The sequence below is a fragment of the Triturus cristatus genome, chromosome 2_2 (assembly GCF_964204655.1).
Source record: "Triturus cristatus chromosome 2_2, aTriCri1.1, whole genome shotgun sequence".
NCBI lineage: Eukaryota > Metazoa > Chordata > Amphibia > Caudata > Salamandridae > Triturus > Triturus cristatus.
This window is the reverse complement of record NC_140582.1, coordinates 777,075,102-777,089,868: the sequence shown is the minus strand read 5'-3', so window position 1 is coordinate 777,089,868 and position 14,767 is coordinate 777,075,102.

The window sequence follows — 14,767 nt, the reverse complement described above, 5'->3', positions numbered from 1 at the left end:
CGATGATGAAGCATGACACTCGAAAGGGTGTGTGAGGGCACTACATTCTAAAGGAGAAATTCCCCCACACTCACTTTGACCCAACCGCGTGATAAGCACACGTACCAACTCCTTGGCACATTTTTCATTCTCTCAGGAACAGTTACCCTCCTAGTATATATACTGTATTCTGAGGGAGCACGGGTACTGGACCTTTTTCTAATTATGCTCCCGGTCCCCCACTCCATTTGTATTATGACTTTTTTTGTAAGATCAGACCTAAGTAAGGCTACAATGGACAGACGCTGGAGACTACGTCAATTTATAGATCCCATAAAAGCCCTTGGAGCTCAGGCTTTCCTACAAGAATCTGCACGTTTAAAAGTTCTTAAAGATAGCCACACTTATTTCTTTCTGGAAGAAAAGGAAACAAGCCAGGCAGTGGCCAAGTGGCAAGCAGAAGCTGCAGAGAAGAGATAGGTCAGGGTCCAGGGGTGTTATGGTATCTATAGATATGAATTAAGAGCCTAATTAGCCCGTGGGGATCTCTGTGTTTTTTTTCCTTGAATTAATTTGCCACTGTCTTTTTTCCTCTCTTGATGTTGATTTCAAGCTCTGGTTTTCTTACAAATTTTCTTTAGCAAAAATTTGAATTACGTGCAATCTATAAAAGAATTTTTATAATATTATATTTAAAAAAAAAGGGAATTTATTGATGTAGAACAAAAGGGTGTGGGGGTGGCCATCTGGGCTGTGGCTCTGCAGGGCTGCCTTTCCAGCGGCAGCTTTCAATAGGGGGAGTGTTCTAAGGGACAGTGTGGTGGGTGGCCGTCAGAGTTTGATGGGGTAGAAAGGGCAAAGGTGGGAAAATGGGGCAAAACAATTCATCATCACTAGGGCACTTTGGGTTTAGGGTAAGGGGAAGGTTTTTCGTTTTTTTTTTGCTGGATTAGCAGGCAACATAATAGCAAACATTATTCTTTAGGGGACATAGGAAGCAGCAGAAGGGGGTCTACTCAAAGGTCAGAAACTATTCATGAATTGGATTAATTGTATGGCCTGTAACGGGGCTGGTCTCAATAGCGCAACTAAGCGACAGTTAGTCCGTGAAGAGCTGCGAATGTATCAACCTCAATTGGTTGTTCTAACGGAAACACATCTTGCATACAAAGATCGAAATATGCTGACGCACTTAGGGTACGATATTATTATCTGTACTACTCAATCAGTATCTATAAAAGGAGTGGCTATTTTAAAAGACAAGAGGTTTAACTGCAGAGTGATTAAAAGTCAGTCCGTTCAATGGGGACGCTGGGCATTGGCTCAGCTTGAGTTGTGGGGTAAAAAATATGTGGTCTGGGCAATATATGGTTCTAACGTGGACGATCCCGCTATTTTTGAATATCTTAATCTAGAATTGTTAAATTGGGAGGGTGAAAAATCGGTTATGGGGGATTTTAATTGTGTCATAGATTATGGTATAGACTCTACTGGAAAAAGCCTTAATTCTAGAATGCGTAACACCCGTGCTGCAATATTACAAATGATAAGGCTCCAGTCTATTAAGGATGCTTGGAGACTTATTTATCCAACAATACCGGGCTATACATTTTATTCAGCCCCTCATAAATCGTATTCTAGGATAGATATGACCCTGGTGTCTGACGGCTTAATTACAACATCAAGGATGGAAATATGCCCCCGGGTGACCTCTGACCACAATCCCATTATTTTTTCTTTTCGGGCTGAAGCTGAGGAAAAGGAACTTAGGCCGTTTTCCTTCCCTAGATATTTGTTAACGGATAGCGAATATTTGGTGAACATTGCTTAACATCTGGAGGAGTTCTTCAGTGTAAATACAGGGTCAGCATCTCCATTAATTGAATGGGACACAATGAAAGCGTATGTCCGTGGTATCACACAAAAATATATTTTTCTACAGAATAAAAAGCGTAAAAATGAAATGGAGATACTGGTGCATGCCTTACGTAACATTGAGAAACAACATGCGGAGTTAGTAAAGAAAGACTCAATCGCTCAAGATACTATGTTTCTTTCATTAATCGACGCTAGAACCCTAGTGAAAAAGTTCTTAAGGGACAAAATGGCAGTCAGCTATAGTAAACATCGTTTAGAAAAATATGAGTATGGGGAGCACATAGGACACATATTGGCTTATTAGACTGCAGAGACAAAGGCGAAAATCAGGATAAATTCTATTAAGGGAGCAGATGGGCTTATGTATACCGAATCTTCAGACATTTTAGAACAATTTTTGTTGTTCTATCAACAGCTTTATTCTCTTACGTGGACCCTAAATCGAGATGAGATACTATGTTATATTGATAACAGCGGTCTCCCAGCAGCAGATGTTGAGAGAACTGTTACTCTGGATGAGATGGTCTCGATAGAAGAAGTGGAGCTGGCAATATCAACATTGCCTATGGGGAAAGCGGCTGGAGACGACTCACTGCCATTAGAATTTTATAAATCCTTTAAAAAGATTTTGCTTTTGCCTCTTACTTAATACAATTCGTGGCCGCTAACGGGGAGGTACCGGAATCGTGGAATACGACACAGATTGTGTTCTTCTTAAAAAAGGGCAAACCACCAACAGAATGTGGATCATACCGGCCAATCTCTCTTATTAATACGGACGCCAAGATATTCTCAAAGATCTTGCCGACTCGTCTAGCTCCGCTTATGCCGGGATTAGTCTCTGAAAGACAACATGGGTTCATACTGGGGAGGGACACTACTGCCCACGTCAATATGGCTATTGGAGCATTTGACTTTGCAGAGAAAAAGAAGATTGATTTTGGAATGATTCTTCTAGACGCCGAAAAAGCATTTGACCGCGTTAGGTGGGAATTTCTATGGGCTGTATTGGCTAAGGTCGGTTTAGGCGTGCAGTTCCAGTCTTGTGTACAGGCTTTATACTGAAATCCTCAGGCCAAGCTGTTTTATATGGGGTCCCGATCAATACCATTTCGGATCTTGTGCGGGACTAGGCAGGGATGCCCCTTGTCTCCGCTACTTTTCGCCCTCTATATAGAGCCATTTCTACGTACTTTACAATCTTGCATGCATATTAAGCCATTGGAATCTGGGACTTTTAAACTCAAGCTCACGGGATACGCTGATGACATAGCGGTCTATGCAACTAACTCAAGCGGCCGTGACAAGGATTAAGGAAGAAGCTGAGAAATATGGCAATGTCTCTGGCTATAAACTGAATGCTAATAAAACTTAAGTGCTTACTACGGCCGGGATCCAAAAATCTATCTCTGGGGCATGTACAATTGTGACTTACTTGGGGGTAAAGATAATAGCCAAAGTTAATCAGATCATTGACTTAAATTACATACCACTCCTACATGCAACTACCAAGCTGTTCAAAATCTGGCATAGGCTTCCTCTAGGACTGCTTGGTAGATGCAATCTAATCAAAATGAAAATACTCCCTACATTTTTATACTTGTTTTGTTCGATTCCCTTAAAAGTTCCTATCACATTCTTTAAAAAACTTGAGGGGATATGTAGCAGCTTCATCTGGGGTTATACAAAATCTAGAAGAGCAATTGAGCTACTTAAATCTTCATTTGAACAAGGCGGACTTGGCTTTCCGGATTTCAAAATGTATTTCTGGGCCTCATTTACAGGTCGCTTTCGCTGTCTGTTGGGTCTGGATCAGACAGACTCAGTGTTTGAGTTTATTTTAGGAAACCAGAGGGACATGTTCTTATATGGAATAAATGACCCAAACTACTTCAAGCGCGTGAAGTTTAAGACTGTGAGGGATACTGTATATATTTGGAGAGATATGTCTGCCAGGTGTAAATTACCAATATTTCATAGAAAATGTCCACTATGGGGGAATCCTCTGCTCCCTGAGGTGTTTCAGGACCAAGCAGGAAAATTTTGGGTGAAGTATGGAGTTACATGTTTGGGCGAAATGTACAATGAGAGAAGAATCAAATCATTTGAAAATTTGCGCCTAGTTTATAAACACCCGGCTCATTTTTTCTTCAAATATCTACAGGTTAGAGATTATTTGGCTCCTAATCTGGCGGTAACTGAGATTATGCAGTCAAATATTTGGGATTGTATATATGGAGGGAAGACCAAATCCTTGATAGGGCTGATGTACGTACATCTACATAGTTTTAGATCAGACGGTAGCGAGAAATTATCTGAACGCTGGAGCCAAACCCTGGGTATAGCGGTCTCATCTAGAATGATTAAACAAGCCTTAGGTAACGTTAAGGATTCGGTCCACTCTGCTAGCTTGCAACTTCAGCAATTACGTACTACCTGCATGTTGTACTATACCCCGGCTAAAATAGCCAAATGGGCTCAAGGTAATACGACGGGGGACAAAAAAAACTGCCCCAAATGCGGACTCTATCCTGCTAATCTATTACATATGTTTATTGCATGCCCAGTACTGGCGGGTTATTGGCAGAAAATGGAACAGCTACTCCAGACTAAACTTGGGGAGGATCATCCACTTACTGATCTTGAGATTATGTTGGGGTATAACGAGGATAACCCCGCTATCGCACGCCTCTTTACAATCTTGATGGCTTCTGCCAGACTGGCTATTGCCTGGGTATGGGTCTCTCCCACACCTCCCTCGGTTGAGGAATGCTGGGCTATTATTAGAGAAACTTATGGTCTAGAGGCTGCTTTGGCAAAGGCAAGGGGAATTCGCTCCTTAGTTAAATTAGAAGCGCTATGGAGACCGATGGCTTTTGATGGAATAATTTAGCATTTGTTAGTATTATATGAAATAATCTGTGTCCCCTATGATTTGTGCTTTTCTCTCTATTGCAGTTTCTATGTTTTATGCCTGATGTATAAATTCTAAAACCCCAGTTTTTGTTTTATTGTATAAATGTGCCATTCTTGATGATGAAAATAAAAAATTATTTAAAAAAAATAAATAAATAATCAATATTAACTAAAGAAATCGGTCTGTAGTTTTAACAGAAATTAGGGTCTTTATCTTCCTTGGGTATGAGACACATGAGGGCTTCTAAGAAGGATCCAGAGGAAGTTCCTGCTTGCTAAAAGGAGGTTAGAAGTTTATGTAATTTAGGAAAGAGAAGCTGGGAAAAGTGTAGGAAAATTTCGACAGTAAAACCATCGGGGCCTGGGGCTTTATCCTTTTTAAGTGTGAGTAACGCAATATGCAATTTGTTCAGTGAAATATCAAGTTCCAATAAATCAAAGTTTGAGTGAACATCAAAAGAGTGGTCAACATAAGAAAGATATACTGAAATGGCGTTGTCTGTAGGTGAGACTTCAGGGGTGTATAGGGATTCGTAAAAATTATAAAATTCTTGCAGAATGTTAGAATCTTCATATTTGGGTATGTGCTGATCATCAAGTACCGACTCAATGTTTGACTTATGTTTTTTAACTGTAAGGTAATTCGCCAACAGTTTTCCAGACTTATTCTGGCCTCCATAACATTTGGCACTGGATTTGAGCAAGTACAAGGAGGCATTTTCAGCAAGCAATCATCTGACCTGGTAGCATAGTAGGAATGTTCCAATCTCTTTATTTTTGAAAAAAGGTCTGTGGCCGTTTTGCGAGATGTATGACTTTTTTTGGAGGCATAACTAATAACAAAATTATGTACCGCAGCCTTAAAATCATCCCAAACAGCGTGAAAAGGGAGGATGTCTGATTCATTAAAACGGAAGTATTCTTCCAAAAAGAAGTGAAAGAGGAGGTAAAAACAAGGTCAAGTAACAATGAATTATTAAAGCGCCAACGTCTGGAGGTAGAAGGTTTATGAAGTATGTCTAATGAAATAAAAACAGGGGCGTGATCAGAAATCAATATTGAGCCAATTTCAGCAAAGTGTGTGGATTGAGTGATGTGAGAAATAAAAATATGATCAATACGAGACTGTGTCTTATGAACTTGGGAGAAATAAGTATATTCCCTCAGGGTGGGATTGCATAATCTCCATGCGTCAACCAAGTATCTATGTTGAAAGGACTGTAGAAATGCTTTATGAGCTTTAGAAGGTATAAAGGATGTTACAGAGTTTCGGTCTATGAAGGGGTCTATAATTTGATTGCAATCGCAGCTAAAATAAAGTGGTCCTGGGAATATAGCATCAGCTTTTGTTCAAGGTGAGACCAAAAGAGGGTGTCATTGGTAGCTTGTGCATAAATATTGAGTAAAGAGAGAGGAACCTTCCCAATCAATAAATTTGTAAACAACCAGCGACCAACATCATCATTCTCTTGAAAAATAAGTTTGACATTAAGAGATTTGTGACACAATGTAACAACACCATTGCGTTTGCCATCACCCGGAGAGAAGAAGACATTACCAACCCAGTCTCTCTTCAGTTTTAAGGACTCAGAATCCGTGAGATGTGACTCTTAAATCATATCTATGTCTGCTTATAATTTAGATAAGTGTGTTAAAACACATTGTCTTTTGATCGGTGAATTCAAACCTCGGACATTCCAAGTAACAATATTCAATTACATAAATGAACCATAGAACAAACTATGTGAACAAGACCAGACAGAATATAAGGCTGGTATGAAGAAGACCACAATATCATGTAAGTGAGAAAAAAAGCAACATGAATTGTATGAGGAAGAGAAAAGGAGAGTGTCAAAAATGGAAATTTAGAAAAATAGAAAGTAAAGGAATAAGACAACAAAGAGAGGAAGGGAGAAGATAAAGGGAAAGGGAAAGTGACAGAGAATGAAGGAAGAGGAACATAAAAGAAAAAACATACCTATGAAAATCCAAAAATGAGAATGGGGTGAAACCACATGGAAGAACAGAGCATCCAGATCTCATGGAGGGAGGCACAGGGGCAACTGGAAATGACATGGTGTGAGACAACGGAGAAACATACAGCAGGGATGCCTATAGAAGGAAATAGATACAATTAGATTGTAAATTTATGACATAACAGTCGCAAGTTATGTAAGACAACAAAAAAGAAAGACATTTGAGAATAACATTCACAATGTAATCATACAGAAAACAGAAATGGTTTGAGGAAAATGACTAAATAGTCAACAGGGTAGGTAAAAGTGATAGCAACAGTATAAGAAACAAAGTCAAATGCTCAGCCAAACTGAGAGGTTGAAGCTCCAGAAGTGTCCATAGTTTCAACTCTGCATGTATTGTGGAAACTCTTCAGCTTAACAGGGTCTTCGTAGGAGGTCATCTTGTTTCTGTACATGACTTTAAAGAGGCAGGGATGGAAAAGGCCATATCCAGCAATGAGAGCACGAAGATCCGGTCTCAGAATAAGAAATTGTCTGTGTCGGTCTGCGGTACTTTTAGCGTAGTCCTGCAAAAAAATTATGTATGGCCTAACCAAGAGATACAAGGTGATTTCTTAGAGGCTGAGAGGACTTTAAGAAGATCTGTATATTCCAGGAAATATAGAATGACGCCTCCGGGACGATGAGGGTCAGAAGTGTCGAGAGGACGATGCCCTAATCTATGTGCTCATTGAATTTTGAAGGTAGTATCATCGGGTAGGCCCAGCACTTTAGGAAGAACATTTTTGAAGAAGGTGAGAGGATCCACACCCTCAGTGTTTTCTGGTAAGCCATAGATGCATAGGTTATTCCGTCAACTTCTATTTTCTAAATCCTCGACATGCTTCTGCAGGGAGGATACTTGTGACTGAGGAGCTTGAACTTTATTTTCAGTTTCTGGCTATAAACTCAACAATGACAAATGCAAAATTCTACCCCTGACTAAGTTCACTTTTTAAAGATGATTTTCAACTAGCCAATTTTAAATGGAATTCCCAACATATAAATTACTTAGGCATGTACTTCTCTACATCAATCAAATTGTCAGTCTCTATTAAACTTAATAAATGCCTTTTGAAACTCTCTGCCTTAATAGACAAATGGCACCCCTTATACCTCTCCTAGTGGGGAAGATTGGAAACAATAAAAATGATGTTATCCCTGATTGTTCTTTTCACTATTTCTAATATTCCCGTCGCCATACCTCAAAAGATTTTCAAAAATTCCCTATTAACATCTTTTTTTTGGCACAGCAAGAAGGACCATATGTCATTATCAAAACTTACTCACCCCAAACTTGAAGGAGGTGTTCACTTTCCTGATTTTTCTGCCTACCACACAGCTTTCACCTTACGTCTATAGTATCTCATTGGCTAATTGGTTCTAAGTCGAACTCTCCATTATGGGTTTTTCTTGAACTTTCATATCTCACCCCTTTCTCTTTTCGAGAATATTTATCATTTACTCGCAAACCCCAGTAACTTTCTAATCCTGTTGTTCAGCACACTAACAAAATATTCGCTCCCCTCTTATTAGGTGATTCTGCTGACATAAGTTCACTCTTGCAGTCCGCTATTTGGCATAACAAACACATATTGATTGGCCGTAAACCTTTTTATTGGAAATCATGGCGGCAGAAAGGTCTTATCTGGGTCAACCAACTAATCCAGAATTATATATTTATATCTTTCCATCAAGCTCAGGCTATTTTTGAATTCCCTACCTCCTTTTATAATAAATATCAATTGCTTCACAATGCTTTAACCCTAATCCTTGATCGTACTGTTCGCACTCCTGTCTCATCCAACACTTTTACCAGTATTCCCCGTGACTTTCTGGGAACGTATCCTTAAGTGTCAAAGATTTACGCACAAATCCAAGTCTCTTAGAGATAAAACTAAAGTGGAATTGGACTGGGAACATGATTTGGGTGTAAACTGGCCCATCTCTTTATGGAAAGAAATTTGGTTTAAGATACAAAAATCTTCTAGAGTGGCCAGTGCCACGCAAACACTCTTCTTTATCTATAATACATTACTCCTTCCTCCCACGTTTCTTCATAAAATAAATGCAGATATACCTCATACCTGCTGGTCATGCCCCTCCATAAATGCTGATTTGAAACATATGCTCTTCACTTGCCCTTACGTACATGATTTTTGGACATGTATCTGGAAGCAAATTACCTTAATCTTTAATTCTACGGTATCCATTTCACTTTCCAATATTTTTTTAGGCTCCCTTTCTGATGACTGGTCTTATTTACATATAAACGTGCACATATCAAACTTGCTTTTGGGAGTAGACTTTCAGCAGATTACCAAGCATTGGAAATCCCTATCTGATTTGTCCTACCAGGCTTGGTGGTATGCGGTCTGCCATAACCATAGATTGGATACTGTCTATGTATATCCTGTGTCTCTTGTGGTAAAACTTTTGCAATTATGGTCTCCAGTTACGAAGTTTATTGATTGCAATGCTAAGCTTTCACACACACATGCCATCTCTGCACAAGAAGTCTTAAAACCCCCTTGGCATTCTGTTTTCTATTTTTACATAGTTTAATTCTACTCTATAGTAATTTGTTGTTCTATTTTTAATATGCAACCAAACATGTTTTTATAATATTGTATTTTTCCCTATCCTATTTCTTCTTCTTATTGATGATGTAAATATGATTTCATGTGTCATCATTCATTTTCATGTGCATTGTACTTATACCGTTTTCTGTATTCTCCTCTTCTCCCTTCTACTTCAATAAACTTTATATTTTCAAACTGAAAAAGAGAGATACTCACCCAATTGAAGTATCTTGGTATATTTCAAACCTGTGTGTCACAAGTGAAGAATCCTCGTTTTCCTGTTCTGAAACCAGATCAGTCATATTGTATAGTCTTGGTCTACTGACATTTAAACAGTCATACACACACATTTACAATAAAGAATACACACAGTATGGTACTTATTAACAATACAGTCTCTAAAAAAATACAAAACAATCTTGGATATTTCCAATGGTTTTTTTCAGTCACAATCTAGAGCTCGGAAGCATAGATTGGACTGCCTTCTCAGCACTTGACTTTCAAATGAGATATGCAAGTCTCCCTAATAGCCCTGAACTATTTACTACATGAGTTATCCTATGTAGGTTTCATGTACCTTATGGACGATGGGCCCGATTAATAAAGCTAAACTTAGACCATACTTCTACGTTTACAACTTTGGGTATCCAGAAAGGGCATTTACGAGTGTGGACATAAAGATAATACTCCTAGATACCCTTTCGTTACGGAATGGCCACTTGCACAAGGGAAACACATTATTGTTGTCACGCCATTCCGGCCTTAGAGGCTGGCACAAAAGCTAACATTCCTAATGCTATGTTCCTTCATCTTGGATGGATACAGTGGGCAACATCCTTAACAGCTGTTGATGTAGACTTCGTCTTTGACCCAAATTTAAAGACACAAAAATATATTCCAGAATGATTATGTCTACCCCATGCCCACTTCTGTCCTACCGCTTGAATCATATAAATACATTGTTTACACTGATGGTTCAGCACAACCTGCTATAGATTCGAAATAGCAATACTCGGTGGCATGAGCTACTGTTGTTGGAATTAAGTTGGATGAAAACTTCCAACCACAAAAAACCCGCACACAGTCCCTGGGGAACTGCATTGCACATTTGGCTGAACTTAAAGCTTTATTTTTGGAACTGGAACATACAGATCCGTAATTCCCCACACTTATTGTGTGTGATTTATATTATTGTGTACAGTCTTTTAACGATAATTTACATTACTTGATGCAGAATGGATTCAAAGATTCTAAAGGCAATAAAATCAAGCATAAAACCCTTTGTTTTAAAGTAGCAGACCTCAAAGACATCAGCATGTTGGAGTGCATTTTGTAGGGAATTCTCTGGCTGTGAAGCTGCCAAATCTGCAGTTGCGACTGCCACTGTTGCTGCAATTAGTCGTTCTAAAATGAGGAATATAGAAATGGATATCTTGTCTGCTGTTAATGCAAATAAAGATGGCACACCTTTATCAAAGTTTTCCTTCTAAATATACCTACCACTTAGATAAACACAACTTTCCCTTTGTAACTATTGCAGGGGTTGTTGATTGCCAACCAAGATCAAAGACTAACTTTATTGATAGCTGTGCATGAAGGTGATGCTGGTGTGACGGCCACCATTTCACTACTACAGCAACGTTATTAGCGGCACGGTTTATACCAATAGACCAAAAAAATATGTCCTGTGTTGTGACATTTGTCAACAAATTAAAGCTTTCACTGTGGCTCATCCACTGCAGACACACCTGTTGATTTCAAATAAGCCTTTCAGGTATGTTTTTGTGGATCATTGTGGTCACTGATTTCAGCTACTGTGTTTAAATGTATTTCAGTCGCAGTTGATTCTTGCTCTAGGTTCCTCTGGGTTTGGCCACAGCGCTTGGCTGACGCTCAAACTGTTCTTAAATGCATGCAAGTCTTTATCAGGACAAATTCATGCAGTGCATTGGACAGAGACCAGGGCCTGGCCTTTGCTTCTGAAGCTTATCAGAATTTCATAGCTTACTTGGGTGTACAGGTGCATTATTTTTCTCCATACCATCCCGAGGGAAATTCTATTGTGGAAAGAATGAAACGTGATTTAAAGCAGTCCTTAACAGCTAAGATGGTAGGCACTGGGCATAGTTGGATCCATCACCTTTATGGGGTTCAGATGGCTTAAAATAACCTCTGAAAAAGATCTCTAATTGGCCGGACCCCATAGGAAGTCCTTTTCGGCATCAAAATATGCATTCCAGACCTTGACAGTCCAGACATTGTGGTGGCAGACACGCTCTTAGACATAGATAATCATTGTGCTCTCTGACTTACAGGATCTACAAAACTCCCATGACATGAGCAGTTGAAAAAATCTGTGTTAGAAATGGGGGTCTCTTGTTGGCAGAGGTATGCACCTTTGTCCAAGTAGGGACTCTTGCTTCTAGTCAGGGTAAGGGGGATACACACTACAGATACTCCTGCTCATCCCCCGTTAGGTTGGCACGAGCAGACAGTCTTATTCCAAAGGCAATGTGTAAAGCATTTGTACTCAAGACACACAGTAACACAGTGAAAACATCACAAGTGGACATCACACCAGTTTAGAAAAATAGGGTATCTTTATTTAAACCAAACAAGACCAAAAAAACAAAAGTCCATCATCCAGGTAGCAAAATACAACTTTAGAACAGTTATTTCAAAAGTAGAACTTGTAGCAAACAAATAGCTCCACCTGGGGCTATTACGATGTCTTAACAGGCAAGAATCCAAAGTACGGCGGCGACCGCGAGGGCACGGTGTTGGGCACAGAGTCACACAGACCCCCAAACAACAGTATCTTGGAACAGTGTCTTTGGATGATGCAGGGCATATGGAGATAAGGCATTGGCGCTGAGGTCGAGGCTGGCTCCCTGGCTGCCATGGGGAGGTAAGGCATTGTGTCAGCAAGGAGGCAACGTGACAGGGAAAGTTGGTTGCATCGGCGATGAGGCGTCGGTTCCAGTGAGGTGATGCGAAGTTGAAGACTTGTGGAGTCACCCTCAATGGTTATTGGCTCCACAATAATGGGATGCAGGTGCTGGCAGTGACAGCGTCCATGCACTCACTGGCACCTGATAACTGCAGGCGTCAGAACTGTGGTGCAGGCGGGGCATTGTGCACTTTACGAGCGGTGCCCCTGGCCTCGATGCCGGTTGCGGCATCACGGCGGCATTGCTGACGGCGTCAAAGATTGTTTTCCTTGTTTCTTTTAGGTTTCTTTCAGCTCCCAACTGCAGGAACTACATCCAGAGGCCCAAAATTGCATTAGGCATCTCCTGGCAGGTCAGAACTCCCAGCAATGGAGTTCGGGTGAAGTCTTTGTGCCCCTGAGACTTCAGAACAGGAGGCCAGCACACACAAGCCCTTGGAAATTCTTCTTCAAGCAGGTTTCTCAGCAAAGTCCCAGTACTTGTCCTTTTTCTTGGCAGAAGCAGCAACTGCTGGTGAACCCCACACATCACACAGAAAAGGGCAGTACCCCTCCTCACATCTTTCCATCCAGCCCTTCTCCTTGGCAAAGGTTCCTCTTGAGTCCAGAAGTGATCTAATTCTCTGGGGTGTAAGATCCACAACTTATACCCCGTTTTGTCTTTGTTCTCTTTGTGGCAAGGGTCTCTGAGCCCAGTCCAAACCAGTTCTGTACTCTCTAGTGCAGCATCACTACAGGAGGTGGAGACCACATTGTGCAGAGGAGACACAACCTATCTAGGTGTAAGTGGCACTCCCCCTACCATTCTAAATTCAGCTCAGGTCTATTCAGCTCAGCTTAAGCAAAAAAGGCAGGAAACACCTCAACTCCCTTGTGGCTGTCAACAGTGAATGCACATCCCCAGCCCCTGTCACTCAAAAACCAGACAGTCAATACACAGACCAGCAGATGCACACAAATAGTTAAATAAGAAAATGCCTACTTTCTAAAAGTGGCATTTTCAAACACACAATATAAAAACCATGTCCCTAAAAAGGTGTTTCATTATATTCTTTTCTATCTTGTCCCAATGAAAAGTTATACTTGTAAGATGTTACAAAGTACCTCCCATGTTATCCTATGGGACAGATAGCCTTTTAATAGTAAAACATGAAATCCACAGTGTATCACTATCAGGACATGGCACACACACACACCAGTACATGCCTACCATTCACATACACTGCACCCTGCCCATGGAAATACTTGGGCTTACCTTAGGGGTGCCTTACATGTAAGAAAAGGGAAGGTTTGGGCCTGGCAAGTGGGTCCACTTGCCAGGTCGACATGGCAGTTTAAAACTGTACACACAGACGCTGAAATGCCAGGTCTGAGACACATTTGAAAGGCTACTTGTGTGGGTGGCACAACCAGTGCTGCAAGCCCACTAGGTTATTTGATTTGCAGGCCCTGGCACACTTTGTGCACTTTACTAGGGGCTTATCAGTAAATCACAATTCCAATCATGGATAACCAATCATAATAATTTATTCAGAGAGCATGTGCAATTTAGCACTGATTAGCAGTAAAGCCAACAAAATAAGGTCAGGAAAAATAGTAGGAAGAAGCAAAACAATCTTGGGAATAACCCTGCAAAAAGGCTATTTCGAACAGTGCGTCTCTACAAGCATCAAGGAAAAACCAGAACCTTCTGGCTGGATTCCAAAAATTGGAGATCTTGTGTGAGAGAAGGTGGCAGTGAAAAAGGAGTTTGCCCATCATACCTGTGCCGGTCCTTGGCGTTAAAGGTACAAGTGCTGTTATCTTGCCACCTCAACCTGCTTCCAAAGACAATCGATTTGTCTCCATTGATGCAGTAAAATTACACCATGTGACCGATCCTAAAAAGTAGCCCATGAGGAGTCCTTGGTAGTTTCCACTGTACTCTTGGTACCATACAGAATGTTCCTCAGCAGCTAGTGACTACCTCAGAAGCTGTTTCTTTCCAGCTGGGTGGACATGACAGAGAATGCACTACAATTAATTCCTATATCTGCATCCAGCAGCACGACTGAAGTGAGTACTGCCATAACTATAACGTGTTCTGCAGCAGGTTTTTCTATTTTTATGGTTTGGATTTAAGATTGCTTTTTCTTACTGATTTATGTACATTTTCTACTAGAATACTCTGCTACAGAACTGGTCGATGGAGTGTTGGCCCCACATACATCTTCACATGAACTAAAAAGAGACTTGTCCCTTGTGAACATTTCAGCTGTTTCAGTGACTGATGTAATTGTTTGGGATATGGTTAATTTTGATATATTCGGTTCTACGGAGATCCTGCAGATACCATATGTGTTTAGGATTTCTACGGGTAATATATTAATACATGGGTTATATTCTGATGAGTGGGATGCTGAAACTGTAAAATCCATGCTTTCAGAATTAGAATATTATACTGC